The sequence below is a fragment of the Tachyglossus aculeatus genome, chromosome 8, assembly GCF_015852505.1.
Source record: "Tachyglossus aculeatus isolate mTacAcu1 chromosome 8, mTacAcu1.pri, whole genome shotgun sequence".
Taxonomy (NCBI): Eukaryota; Metazoa; Chordata; class Mammalia; order Monotremata; family Tachyglossidae; genus Tachyglossus; species Tachyglossus aculeatus.
The window spans coordinates 29040746-29058436 of NC_052073.1; the positions used below are offsets into that span (position 1 = coordinate 29040746).

At 41.4% G+C, this 17691-nt stretch overlaps 1 long non-coding RNA gene across 1 annotated transcript in view; it reads right to left on the minus strand.

The window, feature by feature from the left end:
* Window positions 1-328: 328 nt before the first annotated feature.
* The window catches only part of LOC119931717, a 56018-nt gene continuing 38655 nt past the window's right edge, over window positions 329-17691 (minus strand). Inside the window, exon 4 of the long non-coding RNA XR_005452149.1 lies at window positions 329-723. This is a non-coding gene — a long non-coding RNA (uncharacterized LOC119931717). The remainder of the gene's footprint in view (window positions 724-17691) is intronic.

Consider the following 17691-nt stretch of genomic DNA (forward strand, 5'->3'; position numbering starts at 1 on the left):
TCCACTGACCCACGAAATATGATTGAATGAATGAATCAGTATCCAAGTTACTCCAGGTAGAATAGAACTGGTGCATTATTTCTGCTGGGTGTGAGGTATAGGGCCTACCAGCTGATGCCCAGGGGCTCTCCCAAGGCACTAACAAAAGTTGATTCCAGGTTCTGCCATTTGCAGATCAGTTCTTCAAGTTCTGACGCCATAGAGCCAGGGTCAGGTATGCTATCACTCAGAAACATCATTCATTTATTCATTCATATTTATTGAGTGCTTACTGTGTGCAGAGCACTGTACTAAGCGCTTGGAAAGTACAATTAAGTAGCATGGAAGAAATTAGGTAAAAGTAAAGCAATAATTGAAGAGCTTCATCATTGTAAGAGCGGACTCTTCTCACTTAGGTCCTTATCTCAGCTCAACCCAGACCACACGATTAGAGCAATATTCCTCATGCCCCACCTCATCCTGAGAATGAAGGGCTACACGTGTTTGAATTTCATGGCTGGGTAATGGGTTAATGTGTCGGAAAGGGCTGGTGGACTCAGAGCGGGAAGCAGCCTGACTGATTTCCTCATGGTGGCAGGCAGCCAGCTGCTGATTTGGACCTGCTGTTCCTCATCTGTTCTTCTTCAGTTGGCCTGGGCAGTCATCAAGAAGAAAAGAGCCACAAAGAAGCATGGAGGCTGGTATGTAGGTTTGGCCAGTGGAGCAAAAAGAAGAATCTGCAGTCTTGAGAGGTGGAGGCAAGGGGGTTGACTGTTAGTGGTTTGCAACCAGTTCTCTGTCAGTGGCTGCTACTTCTGGAATGATTTCTGAAATGGGAGCTGGGCTGGGTTCCAGGCTAGTAGCCTGTGGCAATGAGCTGAGGAGATAAGTCAATGAAATATAGAGCATAGCCAAATGTGTAGGAATAAAATGAAATGACAGTTTTCTCAAAGTGGAATTTTAGTCCAGGGAAATGTCTCCGAATGTGTTGGGTTTCCAAATAAATTGCCTTCTTTTTCTCTTCTATTGCTATGTTTGCTAATTATCAAATACATTTTTGTTTGAAATCAAGGCCTTGAGAAGCAGCATAACTCAGTGGATAGAGCATGGGCCTGAGAGTCAGAAGGACTTGTGTTCTAATCCTGCCCACCACTTACCTATTGTGTGACACTGGGCAAGTCACTTAACTTCTCTGTGCCTCAGTTAACTCATCTGTAAAATGGGGATTAAGACTGTGTGCCCCATGTGGGACATGGACTGTGTCCAACCTGATTAGCTCGTATCTACCCCAGCACTTAGTACAGTGTCCGGCACAGAGTGAGCGCTTAACAAATACCATTAAAAAAGGATCTTTTCTTCCTGGCCTTCCTTTGCTTTTGCAGAGAATTTCCTTGCAGAGTTGAATTCAGACATCAAAATCAATTTTCCAGCATCACCTATTAATGGCCTATATTTAGACATATGGATTCCAAGAAGACTAAAAGTGCTGGAGTACTGTTCTACATGAGATAGCTTATTAAGAATCATGGGTTGTCTTTCTGAAGGAAAGAAATTAACTGGTCAGATGAAGTGTGGACTGCTTAGTGATGTCATAACCCTAGGGTTAAAATCCATCATTTATCCCCCTCAACATTGTTGTCATTATTGTAATTGTCACAGGCCTGAAAGTCAGAGGACTTGCCTGCTGTGTGATGTGGGCAAGTCACTTAACTTCTCTGTGCCTCAGTTTCCTCAACAGTGAAAAGATTGAAGGGAGCCATCTTTGTTTCAGGATTGCAAAACTAAACTAGAGAAAGCCCATTTTTCATTTTGGATGACTTTGTTGTATTGAGTCTGAATGTGAAAGACTTTGCCATCTACTCATGGTGGTCCAGCTATTATATTAAGAATATAAAATTTTAGTTCAGTGAGCGGAACTTTCAAGGATGGCATAAATATATATTTCTTTCCCTTTTCTCTTTTACATTTTAAGAATACTCAATCAATCAATCAAAAGTATTTATTAAGCACGTTGTATGTGGGGAACACTATCCAGTACTAATCGCCTGGGAGAATTCAAAAAAAGTAAGACTCTTCCCTATTCTCAGTCTAGTCTAATGGAGTTTTCAATTTAATGGCGTAGACCGGCAGACACAAATTATTTACCGATAGTGGAAGCAGGAAGAAGAACAAAGATACAACTGGTAATAGCATGAGTATAGTAAGATGAATTGATGAATAAATAAGTACAGTACGTAAATCGATATATGCATAAGTGCTAAGGATGGTTGGAGATACATAATGACTTTGTGAACCGGCGCGGCAAAGGATGAATAAGGTGGTGTAAGACAAGAAAAGCCTCCAGACCTGCTGTGAGGTGAAAACCAGGATGAGGCAAGTATGTATGTCTCGGATCTGATTTGGCTCATCGGTTTGGGAGATTGTCACGGAGCCTCAGTCCCCAACCAAAATACATTTCAAGATTTAATATTTTTCCCCCTTTAGTGTTTTTGCCCATTTCCTGCCACCAATTAAGCAAGGAAGCTGGAGTGTGCATAAGATGTTGAATTTCCAGACTCAGGCACTTCAATATATATGCTAATATAAAATAATATACATATAAGCATATATATTATATTTATGCTTACATGTATATTTCGATACATAGATACATATTTTGGAGCTACATTAGCAGGAAAGCATATGCAAAGCTTCCCAATGACTCACCAGCAAGTGATATGAAGTGAACACATATCCATCACTAAATCCTGTCAGTCCCACCTTCACATCATTGCTAAAATCCTCCCTTTCCTCTCCATCCAAACTGCTACCATGTTAATACAGTCACTCATCCTATCCCACCTGGATTACTGCATCAGCCTTCTGGCTGACCGCCCTGCCTCCTGTCCCTCCCCACTCCAATCCATACTTCACTCTGCTGCCCAGATTATTTTTCTTCAGGAACATTCAGGACATGTCACCTCCCCCTCCTCACAAAACTTCAGTGGTTGCCCATCCACCTCTGCATAAAATAAAAACTCCTCACCGTTGGCTTTAAGGCACTCAATCACCTTGCCCCCTCCTACCTTACCTCTCTACTCTCCTACTACAACCCAGGCCACTCACTTCACTTCCCTAATGGTAATCTTCTCACTGTGCCTCTACCTCGCCACTGATCCCTTGCCCACATCTTGCCTCTGTCCTGAAACTTCCTCCCTTCTCAAATCTGACAGACACTTACTCTCCCCACTTCCAAAGCCTTATTGAAGGCATATCTCCTCCAAGAGGCCTTTCATGCCTAAGAACCCCTTTCCTCTTCTCCCACTTCCTTCTGCATCACCCTGATTTGCTCCCTTTTTTCTTCCCCTCTCCCAGCCCTATAGATAGATAGATAGATAGATAGATAGATGCATATATGGAAGAATATATATATATATATATATATATCTGTGATTTATTTATTTATATTAATGTCTGTCTCCCCATCTTTAGACTGTAAGCTCATTGTGCGCAGGGAATGAGTCTGTTTATTGTTGCATTGTACTGTGCTTAGTACAGTGCTCTGCATATAGTAAGGGCTCAATGAACATGATTGAATGAATGAAACAATGTCTCTTGTTGGCTGATCTCATCCTAAGGAATCGACATTGCTCTTGAATACTTTCATGGAGCTTCTTATATATCACATCATAGGAGGCGAAGTAAGAAAAAGCTCCTGGCAAACTCAGAAAATCACTCAGCTGAGAGATTGCTTCTGTGCTCCTGGGAAGCTTTAAAGACTCCTCCTTCTGTGATTGGTTTGGATGAATGATCCCCAGAAGCCTCGGAGGCAGAAACAATCAAGACATCCCCTAGCCAGAGGTAGATATGACTTGTGCTGTGTTTGAAGATCTTCTAGCATTTTAGAATCGTTAGATTTTCAAGAGACCTACTATAGAGTCATTTATTTTTAATGGTAACTAGGGGTTGAATCCGATGCCATGAGGGTTAGTCATTTGTCTAGGAGGATATAATTCCCTCTGCCCATTTTACTGGTGTTGATGGAGAGTGGGCGTGGTTGGTGTGTTTGCTAGATCATGCTGATTTGATAGAACACTATCAGCCTGATAGTTTTTTTATGACAACTCGATAGCTGGAATAGATTCAGTAAATTATCTGAGCCCTGTAGCTCAGAACACATTATATACTCATCTACTGTTGGACTCCCATGGTTGTAACTATTGACGATTGTGTAAAGCAAGCTACCCTCTGCTGCTCTGTAATGTCATCCTGTACCACTGTGATTTACATATACCAGGTGTAAGCGGTAATATCTGTTAGAAATATACAATGTGATTTTTGCTTTTATATCATAAAAAAAGATAAATCTTCCACCCATAAAAGTGTCTTTATTACAGAAGACTGGATATATATGCCTTGTCACTCAGCACTGGACACCATGTAATTTAAATATTTGGTAATAAGGAAATTAGGTAGCCAGGTTTGGGAGGAGCAAAGCATGCTTTCTATTGTGGGGGAGACATGGGTTTTTGAAAGAATAGTGACATTTATGACTAAGTAGATAAGTAATACATTTGAGTTCTAACTCCCTGTTACCTTTCCCTTCTCACTGACATTCCCTGAAACGTTGAAGGCAACAGGAAGCTTCGCTAGGTATCTCAGGCATATCAAAATTAAATTACTTTTAAATTTAAGGGCCTCCAAATACCGTATCCTGAAGCAGATTTCATTAAGAATGCAGAATACTCAGATCTTGACAAATTCAGTTGATTTCTACCCTGTTGGATTATATATATAGATATACTTTCAGATGTCAGGCAAGGCAACAACTAAAGCAGAAGATGTAAGTACACACTCCTTTTGTGTTTTCATGCCTCTAAGATGTTTGGTAGATTCAAGTCATGGTAAAATTAGGCATTTGCATATAATAATGTCAGTCTACTTAGTGGCTAAAGTCTTAAATCCAGTCATTACTCACATTTAACTAGATTTTGAGTGAATTATACCATCTGTTCCCAAACATATTTTACAAATTGACAAGTCATTAGGCAAAGGGCTTATGGGTATTTCAGTCAAGAAATTTGGGAAAACTAGGGTGGAAAACGTATCTTTGTTCTCCATTTGATGGAAAGACTCAAAAAGTTACAAGTATTGGGATTGGGACTGGATTCTAATCCTGGATCTGCTACATGTTTACTGTGTGACCTTGTCAAGTCACTTCACTTCTCTGTTCCCTCATCTGGAAAATGGGGATTAAGACTGTGAGCCCCAATTGGAATATGGGTTCTGTCCAACTTGATTAGTTTGTAGGTATCCCAGTAGTTCAGTGCCTGGCATGTAGTAAGTGCTTAACCAATACCATCAAATGATGATGATGATGGCATTTATTAAGTGCTTACTATGTGCAAAGCACTGTTTTAAGCGCCGGGGAGGTTACAAGGTGATCAGGTTGTCCCTTGTGGGGCTCACCGTCTTAACCCCCATTTTACAGATGAGGTAACTGAGGCACAGAGAAGTTAAGTGACTTGCCCAAAGTCACACAGCTGACAATTGGCAGAGTCGGAATTTGAACCCATGACTTCTGACTTCAAAGGCTGTGCTCTTTCCTACTGAGCCACGCTGCTTCTCTATGTATATGTTTGTATGTATACTTGTGTATACACACACACACACACACACACACACACATATAGTATAAATATACAAGTACATATAGTACTTCTAGACTGAGCTCGCTGTTGGGTGGGGACTGTCTCTATGTATATGTTTGTATATATACTTGTGTATACACACACACACACACACACACACACATATAGTATAAATATACAAGTACATATAGTACTTCTAGACTGTGAGCTCGCTGTTGGGTAGGGACTGTCTCTATGTGTTGCCAACTTGTACTTCCCAAGCGCTTAGTACAGTGCTCTGCACACAGTATATGCTCAATAAATACGATTGATTGATTGATATAGTACAAACTCTGTATGCATTATGTCCAAGAAAGGTAAATGAAGTTGTTTCATGAAGCCACTCTGGCAATTCAACAGTCATGATTTTTTTAGAACTTGTAATGCTTTTTGCCATTTAAATTAGAGTTTCCTTGGAATGAAGTTTGAAAATGAAAAAAAAATCACTATTTATAATGCCGCTTCTTTTTTGAAAATCTCCTTATGCAAGAAATCAGAAAATTATTATATTTGCAGCATGGCTCAGTGGAAGGATACCAGGCTTGGGAGTCAGAGGTCATGGGTTCTAATCCTGGCTTCACCACTTGTCAGTTGTGTGACTTTGGGAAAGTCACTTCACTTCTCTGGGCCTCAGTTACCTCATCTGGAAAATGTGGATTAAGACTATGAACCCCACATGGGACAAGCTGATCACCTTGTATCCTCCCCAGTGCTTAAAACAGTGCTTTGCACATAGTAAGTGCTTAACAAATGTCATCATCATCACCATCATCAAAATTCTTTCTCCATTTATTTACAATCATTACTCATTTTATACATTTTCCAATCCTTCCCTTGTATAGTCACATAGACAATATAATCCTGCCTATTTGTCTCTACAATATTTCTCTAACTTAAGAAACATAAACATCACATAATGTCACTTTTAGGGTCATGTGTACTGAATATATGTTAAAGTATGATACCATTATAAAGAACCATACAAAAATTTGAGTGTATACTACATACAAGTATATTGATCACATTTGAGTTATGCACACAATTCAAATGTTGTGTGTTTTCCCAAGTTCAGAAGGAACTTATTTGAATAGTAATTTTGAAGAATCATTAATGGGAATTTTTATATTGTGTCTGTAGTGTTCTGCCACTTTTTACAATTTTTTTGTAATTAATTCTAATTTGGTTGGAAATAAGACTTTGTGAAATCAGTCAATCCATGGTATTTATTGAGTACTTATAATGTGCAGAGCACTGGAGCACTTGGGAAAGTACAATACAACAGAATTGGTAAACAGATTCCCTGCCCACAATGAATTTACACTCCAGGGGACTATAAAGCGGTCTTCCATCAGGCTTCCTTTGGCAACAGAATAGTCCTACTGCTTAACTGAGGGATTTGCATTAGGTAGATTTTAATTTTTTAATGTCTCACCCAGACTATACAAAGATTTTTCCAAGAATATTCCCGGTACTGTCTAATCTCATCCCACCCATTACCCCCATCCCTCAACGTGGTCATAGGAAAGAGAGCTGGGGAAAGAGGTTTCCATAGTAATGCACAGAAGAGTCAAAACTATTATCTCCTGCAAATAACACTAACTCAGGCCCTGGAACATGCAGTGTGAATAAGTATGATCTTGATTCATCTTGCTTCCCCACTGAGCCGTTTAAAAAGCTTATTCAAATGCTTAGATGAGAAGAGCTCACCAAGTTACTAAGAGGCTGCAAATAACGAAGACTAAAATACATTGGACAAAAACACAGATTATCATTCCAGAGTTCTTGCAATCTCTATGTTGCTGTTTTAGACAACTAGACCTTCTGTCTGTCTAACTGAAGAGAATTTCTCTAAAGGAGATAATTAAGAGCTCATTTCCATGAGGAGAAATTAGGGAGGCACAGGGAAAAGCAGAATTGTTAAACAGTTCATCTCTAATTATGAGGCTCTAGATTGTAAACTCAAACTTTGGCAGGCAAGGTGCCTACCAAATCTGTTGAATTGCACTCTCTCAGGTGGTAGTACAGTGCTTTGCACACAGCAAGTGCTCAGTAAATAGCACTGATTGACTGATTGATGAGGTGGGATGAGGTTTGAAGTGTCCATTAGGTTGAAAGTTTCATGAAGTCCAGGAACAAGGTTTTTAGTTCCACAGTGTATTTCCAAGGACCTGATGCAGTACTCTGCTCCCAGTAGGTGCTCAATAAATATTGTTGATGATGGTCCAGATGCCACTGTTGAAGACAGAACCTTGGGATGGTGGAGCCATTGATTGGACCCAGGAATGATGTTTCTTTTGTTTTTTATGATAATAACAGTAACTATGGTACTTATTCATTCATTCATTCATTCAATCATTTATTTAGCACTTACTGTGTGCAGAGCACTGTACTAAGTGCTTGGGAAGTACAAGTTGACAACATATAGAGACGGTCCCTACCCAACAACAGCGGGCTCACAGTCTAGAAGGGGGAGACAGACAACAAAACAAAACATATTAAGAAAAGAAATAGAATAAATATGTACAAGTAAAATAGAGTAATAAATATGTACAAACATATATATATCGATTGAAGACACATTTCTGCATGGCTTTGGGAAACTTGGGTTGCGGCCTTAGTTCAGGAACCAATCCCTCGTTTCCTGAAAGATCGTACGAGACCCTTCAGTTCGGTGTAAACATCTCCTAATGTAATTTGAAGAGGACCCAAAATTCCTGGCAATACTTTTCTCAACTTTTCAAGTACGATGCATTTCCAGATCTGGTTTTGAGCTTGAGAATCAATGAGCAGAAAAGTGGGATCGACCTCTTCTTTGACTTGTTTTTTTGAGGATTTTTGGGTCAGACCATAGTCTCCTTTATAAAGCTCCCTGATTCGAAGGTTTAAGGCTTCTGTTTCTTCTTTTAGGCTCTCATAGCTCAGCATGGGTTTAACAGCATGTTAAGAGTGTCAGAGCCCGTGTAAGGCAGAGACTGGTTCAAGCTATCCTGGCCCTCCTTTTTGGCCACGGAACATCTGAGGCCAACTGGTTCTGAATCCAGGTCATGGTCACCCAGTCTTCCTTGCCCATCCTCAGTAGCTGACGGGCGAGACTGAGAACAGGTAACTTCCCGTTTGGGTCCAGACAAAAATTTGCTAAGCACTTACTATGTGCCAAGCACTGTTCTCTGCACTGGGGTAGATGCAAGATGATCAGGTGCCACGTGGGGATCACAGTCTAAGTAGGAGGGAGAACAGGTATTGAATCCCCATTTTGCGTAGGAGTGAACTGAGACACAGAGAAGTGAAATGACTTGCCCAAGGTCACCCAGCAGACAAGTGACAGAGCTGAGATTAGAACCTAGGTCCTCTGCCTCGCAGGACCAGGCTCTTTCTACTAGTCCACACTGCTTCTCTACTATGTCCACTGTCTTGGAGAATTATCACTGAATTTTCCAAGATAGAATCCCTTCATAGGTCTGGGTGTCCTGAAAATAAATGTTAATAAAGAGGCTCCAAGTAAATCAAGCATAGCAACTTCCCTAGTTCTGTGCCCCCTACAGAGAGTAACAGCAGAGGATGATTCCCCGATAAGGATCACTGACCTTCTACAGTAATTGTCTTCAATAGGAAGATAGGAAATGAACAGGCTATACTTTTTCTTCTTTTTCCAAATTATGTGGATAGAATATCAAGATATTATCATCAATCGTATTTATTGAGCACTTACTGTGTGCAGAGCACTGTAGTAAGCTCTTGGGAAGTACAAGTTGGCAACGTATAGAGACAGTCCCTACCCAACAGTGGGCTCACAGTCTAAAAGGGGGAGACAGAGAACAAAACCAAACATACTAACAAAATAAAATAAATAGAATAGATATGTACAAGTAAAATAAATAAATAAATAGAGTAATAAATATGTACAAAGATATATACATATATACAGGTGCTGTGGGGAAGGGAAGGAGGTAAGATGGGGGTATGGAGAGGGGGACGACGGGGAGAGGAAGGAAGGGGCTCAGTCTGGGAAGGCCTCCTGGAGGAGGTGAGCTCTCAGTAGGGCCTTGAAGGGAGGAAGAGAGCTAGCTTGGCAGATGGGCAGAGGGAGGGCATTCCAGGCCCGGGGGATGCCGTGGGCCGGGGGTCGATGGCGGGATAGTAAAGAACGAGGTACGGTGAGGAGATTAGCAGCAGAGGAGCGGAGGGTGCGGGGTGGGCTGTAGAAGGAGAGAAGGGAGGTGAGGTAGGAGGGGGCGAGGTGATGGACAGCCTTGAAGCCCAGGGTGAGGAGTTTATTAGATATTAAGATATTAGAACACAACAGTTTCCTGCTTTGATCACTCAATCAATCACTGGTATTTATTATGAGTTTACTGTGGACAGAGCACTGTACTAAGCACTTGGGAGAGTAAGCAGACATGATCCCTACCTACAGAGAGATTACAGTTGAGAGAAGAAGACCTTACAGACTAGTGGGGCTTAGATGTGTTCTTTATTTTTTTTAGTGGTGTTTACTCTGGGACAGATAGAAGCTAATCAGATTGGACGCCGTCAGATATGATGACGGAGATTCGATTATGAAAAGAAGAGAAAGAGTGAGTGAAAATGAGAGCGAACGAATGAGAATATTGTATGTGAGATTGAAATAATTTGGTTGCAGAGTAACCATTAAGGCTTCTGGGGACCAGGTTTTGATCTGCCATGTTCAGGTGGTGAGAAAAGAGCCACTCTAGGAAATATTTTATTTGCAAGCCAAAATGAGAGAAACTGTTTTATTGTGTGGCTCTTTCACAAAACAATCCAGGAAGGTGTCATACCCAAAAGGGTGGCACCAGTGTTCTTCTTCTAGGCAAACAAAATGGATACATGCTTTTTGTCAGGCAATCCCATGATCCAATAGGGCAAGGGAAATGTCCTTTGTTTAAAGGCTCCTACTACTCAGCAAATGTATTTATTGACTGAATATTTTTTACTGTTAAAGCGGTAGTCCATTTACCTTGAGTAGGGAAAAGCTCAGTCAAGTAGCAGAAACATCTAGCCATCTGCTCATAAGCCTCTGGGCCTCTGATGAGCTGCCCCTGACTTTGCCTCTCCTCTTCCAGGACTCCACCATTCTCTAAGCATGCCACTCTCTTACCAACCACACTGTTGCACTAGGCTGTCCTCTGACGTTCCAGAGAGGGGCTTGCTTAGACATGTCCTGGTCCAGCCCCCATATTCTAGTCTGTAAACTCACTGGGGCCAGGGAATGTGTCTGTTATATTGTACTCTCCTAAGGGCTTAATTCAGTGCTTTACACACAGTAAGCGTTCAGTTAATGCAATTGAATGAACGAGTCAGACTGGAGTGCGAGATGCATTCAAGGGGGAAGGAGTAGAAATAAAAGGAAAAGTGGTGATAGAAACAGACACAGAATGTGTCGGGTTGCTGCATTTGAAGAAATACCAAAGGCTAACTCAGGACATTCAAGGGGAGGAGGGAGGGGAATTGTTTTTTCTAAATAGTATTTGTTACACAATTACTATGTGTCAAGCACTGAACTAAGCTCTGGGATAGATATGAGATCATTGTGTCTGACAGTCTCCATCCCACATGGGGCTCACTATCTAAGTAGGAGGGAGTTGGAAAATAAGGGGACATCCTGCGGACGGTATGACCATTGGAATACCAGCTGTTGCATTCTGCACCAGGCAGATTTCCTAGAGATTGTCCAAAGTCAGCGCTTAGCCAACCCAAAGCATAGGTCTCAGAGAAGACCACAGTGAGACAAGGGGAGCAACAAAATGATGAGGAGAAACAGAAGCTTCTGAACATTCTAGTTCAGGCTGGAAAAACAAAAGTTGAGCAGGGTAAGATTGAAATCTACATAATTATGACCAGGGCAGACCTAGAATTGTTGTTCGCCAAATCCCACTGTGGTAGAGTGAGGAGGCATCCATTGAAATCTGAAGGTTGTAGGTGCAAAAACAACCAAGGCAAATATCTTTTTTCTTCACAGTTGGTGGTAAGTATACGACATTTGTTTCCCCAGGAAGGTGTGCAGGCCAAAAGTATCTGCAGGTTCTAGAGGGGTTTGAGAAGCAGCATGACAGTGGATAGAACATGGGTCTAGGATCTAGAAAGACCTGGGCTCTAATCCCAACTCCGCCACTTGTCTAAGGTCACTGCGTGACCGTAGGCAAGTCACTGTGTGACCTTAGGCAAGTCACTGCACTTCTCTGTGCCTCAGTCACCTCACCTTTAAAATGGGGATTAAGACTATTAACCCCATGTGGACATGAATGTATTCAACCTGATTATCTTGTATCTACCCCAGTGTTTAGTGTACTGCCTGGCACATAGTAAGCCCTGAACAAATACCATAAAAACAAATAGAGAGATACAAAGTGGGTTACTAGAGGAAAAGTAAAGGGCTTAGAGGGTAAAATTATGAATGTTAGGTAGTGCATTACTAAACCTTGAAGTGATGTCAATCAACCAGTGGTATTTCTTGAGTGCTTACTGTGTGCAAAGAACTGCGCTAACAACTTCTTCAAATGCCATCTACTCATTTCTGACCCATATTGACTCCATGGACACACCCTCTTTAGAACGTCTCATCTTCTGTCATTAAGTCTTTCTGGTATACATATGCATTGAGTTTCCTTGGTATAGATAAGGAAGTGGTTTACTATTACCTTCTTAGGTGCAGTAAAAACATGAGTCTCTGCCCTTGTCTTTAATCAACATTTTGATCACTTGACCCTTTCACCCTTTCCCATGTCGATTAAGAGAGCACAACACAAAAGAGTTGGTAGACATGTTCCCTGCTCACAAGAAACCTACAGTCTTCAGCAGGAAACAGACATTAAAATAGATTTCTGGAGAGAGGAAATATTTGCATGGTATTTATTGAGCACATACTGTGTGCAGAGCTCTGTGTTGGAGTACAGAACAAAAGAGTTGGTAGACATAATCCTTGCCCTCAAGGAACTTATGTTTAGAACAACATCATCATATAGGACTTCTGAAGGTCATGTTGTCTTTGGTGGAGAGTGAATCCTGTGATGGATGAGCCACTATTCCTGCTTAGAAATGACATTCATTGTGTTATGTTCCATTCCTGTGTCTGCGACAAGGTAAAGGCAAAGATTACCAGAAAGGAAGGATTTTTTTTGTGTGTGCAGAGCATAAGTCTCCATTTAATTAGAAATCTCCCTTTGAATCCAACCGAATCACCAATCCCTAAATTTCTTTTGGAGGAAGGAAGCAGGAGGGATTTACACTGAAGGGAGAAGAGTGTTGTAAAACTCCAACTCTTCTAAATCTTCAAATTTGGAAGGACATTTATAGATTTCAATGCAAGCTGCTCCGTGACACAGTTAAGCATTTAACCAAGGCACACACCTGCTTGTTGTTGTTTTAGGAGTAATTATAAGCTTCTGTTTCGGTCCTTTCGCTAGATGATTAATTGAAATCCCAGTTACTTTATCAATTATCACTCATTTTTGAAAATGCTGAAAACGAATTTAGTTTTGTGAGCAGGACCCCTAGAGCTGGCACCTGTACTACAGCCCCAGAACCAGCTGCCAATATTGCTATTTGCTTTATTAGGTTTACACAAGAAAGTGGCAGGGGCCCAACTAAAGAACAAATGGAAATGTTTATTTCAGATAATGGTGCGTAGCTGTCTTCAATCAGTGGGAGGGAGGTCAGAATGCTTGGTAGCAACTCTTCCTTTTGCACCCCCAAAAGCATACTAGGGTCTGAAAATCATCTGGTCAGAGGTCTATTTCCAAAAGGTAGTGAGGTGGAATCAATTAATCAGTCAGTGGTATTGATCTAGCACCTACTATGTGCAGAGCACTCAACTAAGCACTTGGGAGAGTGCAATATAACAGAATTAGCAGACACATTCCCTGCCCATAATGATCTGGTCTCTGAGAACCGAATTGGACCTCATTCATTCATTCATTCATTCAGTTGTTTTTATTGAGCACTTACTGTGTGCAGAGCACTTTACTAAGCACTTGGGAAAGTACAATACAGTAATAAAGAGAGACAATCCCTGTCCACAATGAGCTCACAGTCTAGATTTCCAACTATATTCAGAGGTAATTGGAGAACTAAATTTGTTCTCTAGACTGTAAGCTTATTTAGACTGTGAGCCCACTGTTGGGTAGGGACTGTCTCTATATATTGCCAGCTTGTACATCCCAAGCACTTAGTACAGTGCTCTGCACACAGTAAGCGCTCAATAAATACAATTGATTGATTGATTGATTGTGGGCAGGGACTGGATCTGTTCACTGTTATCTGATCTGTTCAAGTGTTTAGTACAGTGCTATGCAAACAGTAAGCATTCAAATACGATTGGATGGATGAATGAACCTCATCCTTTCCCTCTCTGCTTTTTTGGGGAATAAAGAGCTCCTTCCTCAGCAGTCCTTACCCCTCTCATCCCAACAACCATCTTCTTGAACTGTTGGACTGACAACAAATCAGAAATGGCCTTTTCCACTGGTCTTCCCATTGCATGACTTCCTTTCTCATTTCTTTCTTTGCCTTTTCATGATGGTTTTTGCCTTGGTCTAATCTATCCACTATTTCCTATCTGTTGACATGTATTTTAATCTCTTTTGCTCTTTCTGTCCTCTCTTTTCTCTCCAGCCTTCAGTGGCTATCTTGACCCATCTGCATTCCTCTTGCCCTCTTGATTGGCTTCGTATTTCTTTAGACTTGTATTCTATTGACACTGACAATACCACTCTGGTTGATTTCATCTATGTCTTGTACTCATGGACTTGTTTGACTTCATCTCTTGTTGTTTCATTCTTTTCCTTATCTTATTCATTTTTCCTAATGACTTCCTGGAGTTCCTCCTATCAGTGGTCGTTATCCCCCTTATATGTCATGACATTGACCTGCTATACTTCAGAATTCCCCAGAATGACTTTTCACTTCTTCAGATATCCATGGCTTGTGAGAAGCCAAGCACTGAGAACTCTGAAGGAAACTGGTGCAAGTAGTTGGTAGCAATGAGACTTTAAAGTCAAATATATACTGCAAATGAGTGAGAATAAATAATAACAATAATAATAATAATGTGGTACTAGCTAGGCTACTGTAAATCAGTGGTATTTATTGAGTGCTTACTGTGTGCATCACACCAAACTAAGCACTTGGGAGAATACAATAATATAGAGAGAAGTAGCATGGTGAAGTGGATAGAGTTCAGACCTCCGAGTCAGAAGGGCATGGGTTCTAATCCCAGCTTTGCCACTTGTCTGCTGCATGACCTTGGGCAAGTCACTTCACTTCTCTGGGCCTCACATACTTCATCTGTAAAATGGGGATTGAGACTGTGAGCCCCATCTGGGAATAGGACTGGGTCCAACCCGCTTTGCTTATAACCACCCTGGAGCTTAATACAGTGCCTGGCACATAGTAAGCACTTAATAGATACCACAGTTATTATTATTAGACATGATCTGTGCCACAAGCCACTGTGCCACTTACAATCTAGAGGGGGAGACAGGCATTAAAAAAATTGCAGATGGGGGAAATGGGAGAGTGTAGGGATATGTACGTAAGTGCTATGGGGCTGAGGTTGAGGTGAATATCAAGTGCTTAAGGGGTACAGATCCCACATTCCCAAAGACTCAGAATGAACAAATCCTAGGAGCCCCACATCACAAATCACATTTGCTACCAATGCTACCAAATCACATTTGCTTGGAGAAGCAGCGTGGCTCCATGGAAAGAGCCCGGGCTTTGGAGTCAGAGGTCATGGCTTCAAATTCCAGCTCTGCCAATTGTCAGCTATGTGACTTTGGGCAAGTCACTTCACTTCTTTGGGCCTCAGTTACCTCATCTGGAAAATGGGGATTAAGATTGTGAGCCCCACGTGGGACAACCTGATCACCTTGTATTCCCCCAGCACTTAGAATAGCGCTTGGCACATAGTAAGCGCTTAACAAATACCATTATTATTATTATCACTCTCTTTTTGACCTTGCAGAGTCCAATGTGAAACAACAGCCTTATCTGTGGCCCACAATTCCCACGAGCCACCACCAAAGAAGAGAAGGGAAAGAACCATCAAGAGGAATCAACTTTGTTTAGTCCCTAAGCCTTTTCTGGATAGAATCTCACTCCATGAATTATTCAACATGGGTGCTTCAGACCTACAAGCCCCATCAAGCTCTCTGGGACTCAAATGGACCCCTGCACAGTTTTCTTTTTTGGACTAGGATTTCCTACCAAATTTAGGTGAAGCTTTCACTAACACTTGAATAGAGCTTTTACCCAACAGCATCTTGGTTAGTTCTCCCAGCCCCCAAAACCTGGGTAGTGTGTCCCAAGGTCCTTTTTAAATAATCCTATTTTGAAATTTTTATATACAAAAGCAACCAAAGAATAGGATATTATGCACATAACTGAATATGCTCATAAATAATGCTGCTGTGATTTATATTCCATTCCCAATGCCGCTTTATGGGCCGAACTTACTCCGTTTGGGCACAGATCTGAGTGATTTGATAGGTTTTATTGGGGTTTTTGTTGGGGATTGTCAATCATACATGTCAATGAAAAGAAAATATGTTTTAGTGAATGCTCTATAGTGCTGAGTTAAATGATATTGTTTGTAGAACAGCCAGGTCTTTATTGCTGGGGCTGTTGCTTCCAATGCTCCAGCAGTAAATAAAAGTTCCACTTTTGGGATTTTTTCCCCCTGAAATGAATTTCTTTTTGGGGGGGGGGGTGCTAAAAATGTGATTTTTCAATAGTAGTAACTCCAATCACAGAACAAGATATAAACCAGTGTGCACCCGTAAGTGTGAATGTGTGTATGTGTGTGTGTTTGTGTGGATATTCCTGGTGAGTTGAATGTTTTTAAAGTTGAAGTGAAATAGTTTATACTTTCACTCTTCAGAGCCCACAGGCTTTGACCTGCCCATTTTTCCTCTTTAGGTCCATGTCTCATGTGTTTCATTTCCAGTGGGGACTCTGAGGTTCCCATCACAGGAGGCAGGTACATCCATTATCCCAACAGAAACTCCTTGGAACTGTGAAGGAAAGGACAGAAGGATGGAGTCCCCACTAAAATCCTAATTTCAATGGACATTAAAAAAAAGCAATGCAGTTAGTCTCTAGTGAAGGCTACTGCACTGTGTTGGGATTGAATCCAGCAGAATGTTTTTGCCTCTCCAGTTGCTGAAATAATAATAATAATAATAATGGCATTTATTAAGTGCTTACTATGTGCAAAACACAGTTCTAAGCACTGGGGCGGTTACAAGGTGATCAGGTTGTCCCATGGGGGGCTCACAGTCTTAATCCCCATTTTACAGATGAGGTAACTGAGGCACAGAGAAGTTAAGTGACTTGCCCAGTCACACAACTGACAATTGGCAGAGCCGGGATTTGAACCCATGAACTCTGACTCCAAAGTCCGGGCTCTTTCCACTGAGCCACGCTGCTTCTCTATAACAACTAGTTGCTACTTCAGAACAGGTGGGAAGGGCATGACTTCATTGTTCATTCAGAATTTCACTGTTGCGGATGGACAGGTAATGCTTGGGTTTGCTGTGCGGGGAGAAGGGTTCCTTCGAACAACTTACCTTGGTGTTATTGCTGTAAAGTTAATCATTGAACTAAGCCTTGGAGAAGGAACAAAGCCTGATGGCTGAGTGGAAAGAGTATGGACTTGGGAGTCAGAGGAGCTAGGTTCTACTCCTTAGCTCTGCCACTTACCTGCTGTGTGACCTTCAACCTCACAGTTCCCTCATTTGCACATTGGAGATTCAATTCCGGTTCTCCCTCCTACTAGTCTCCGAATCAGAGGTGGGAACTAATTATCCTGTATCTACTCCCAGCACTTGGTACAATGCTTGGCACATTGTAAGTGCTTAGCAAAATGGGCTAAGCATTAGCCCATAAATTGTGGTATTATTATTTTTGGATGTGAAACTAAGTAGCCCATTTTTGCATGCACATATTGGACTGGCTACACTGCTGGCTCCATTGTCTCCACATAACAAATTTGCTGGCTAACCTGTGGTTGCCTTGTCAATTCAGATTG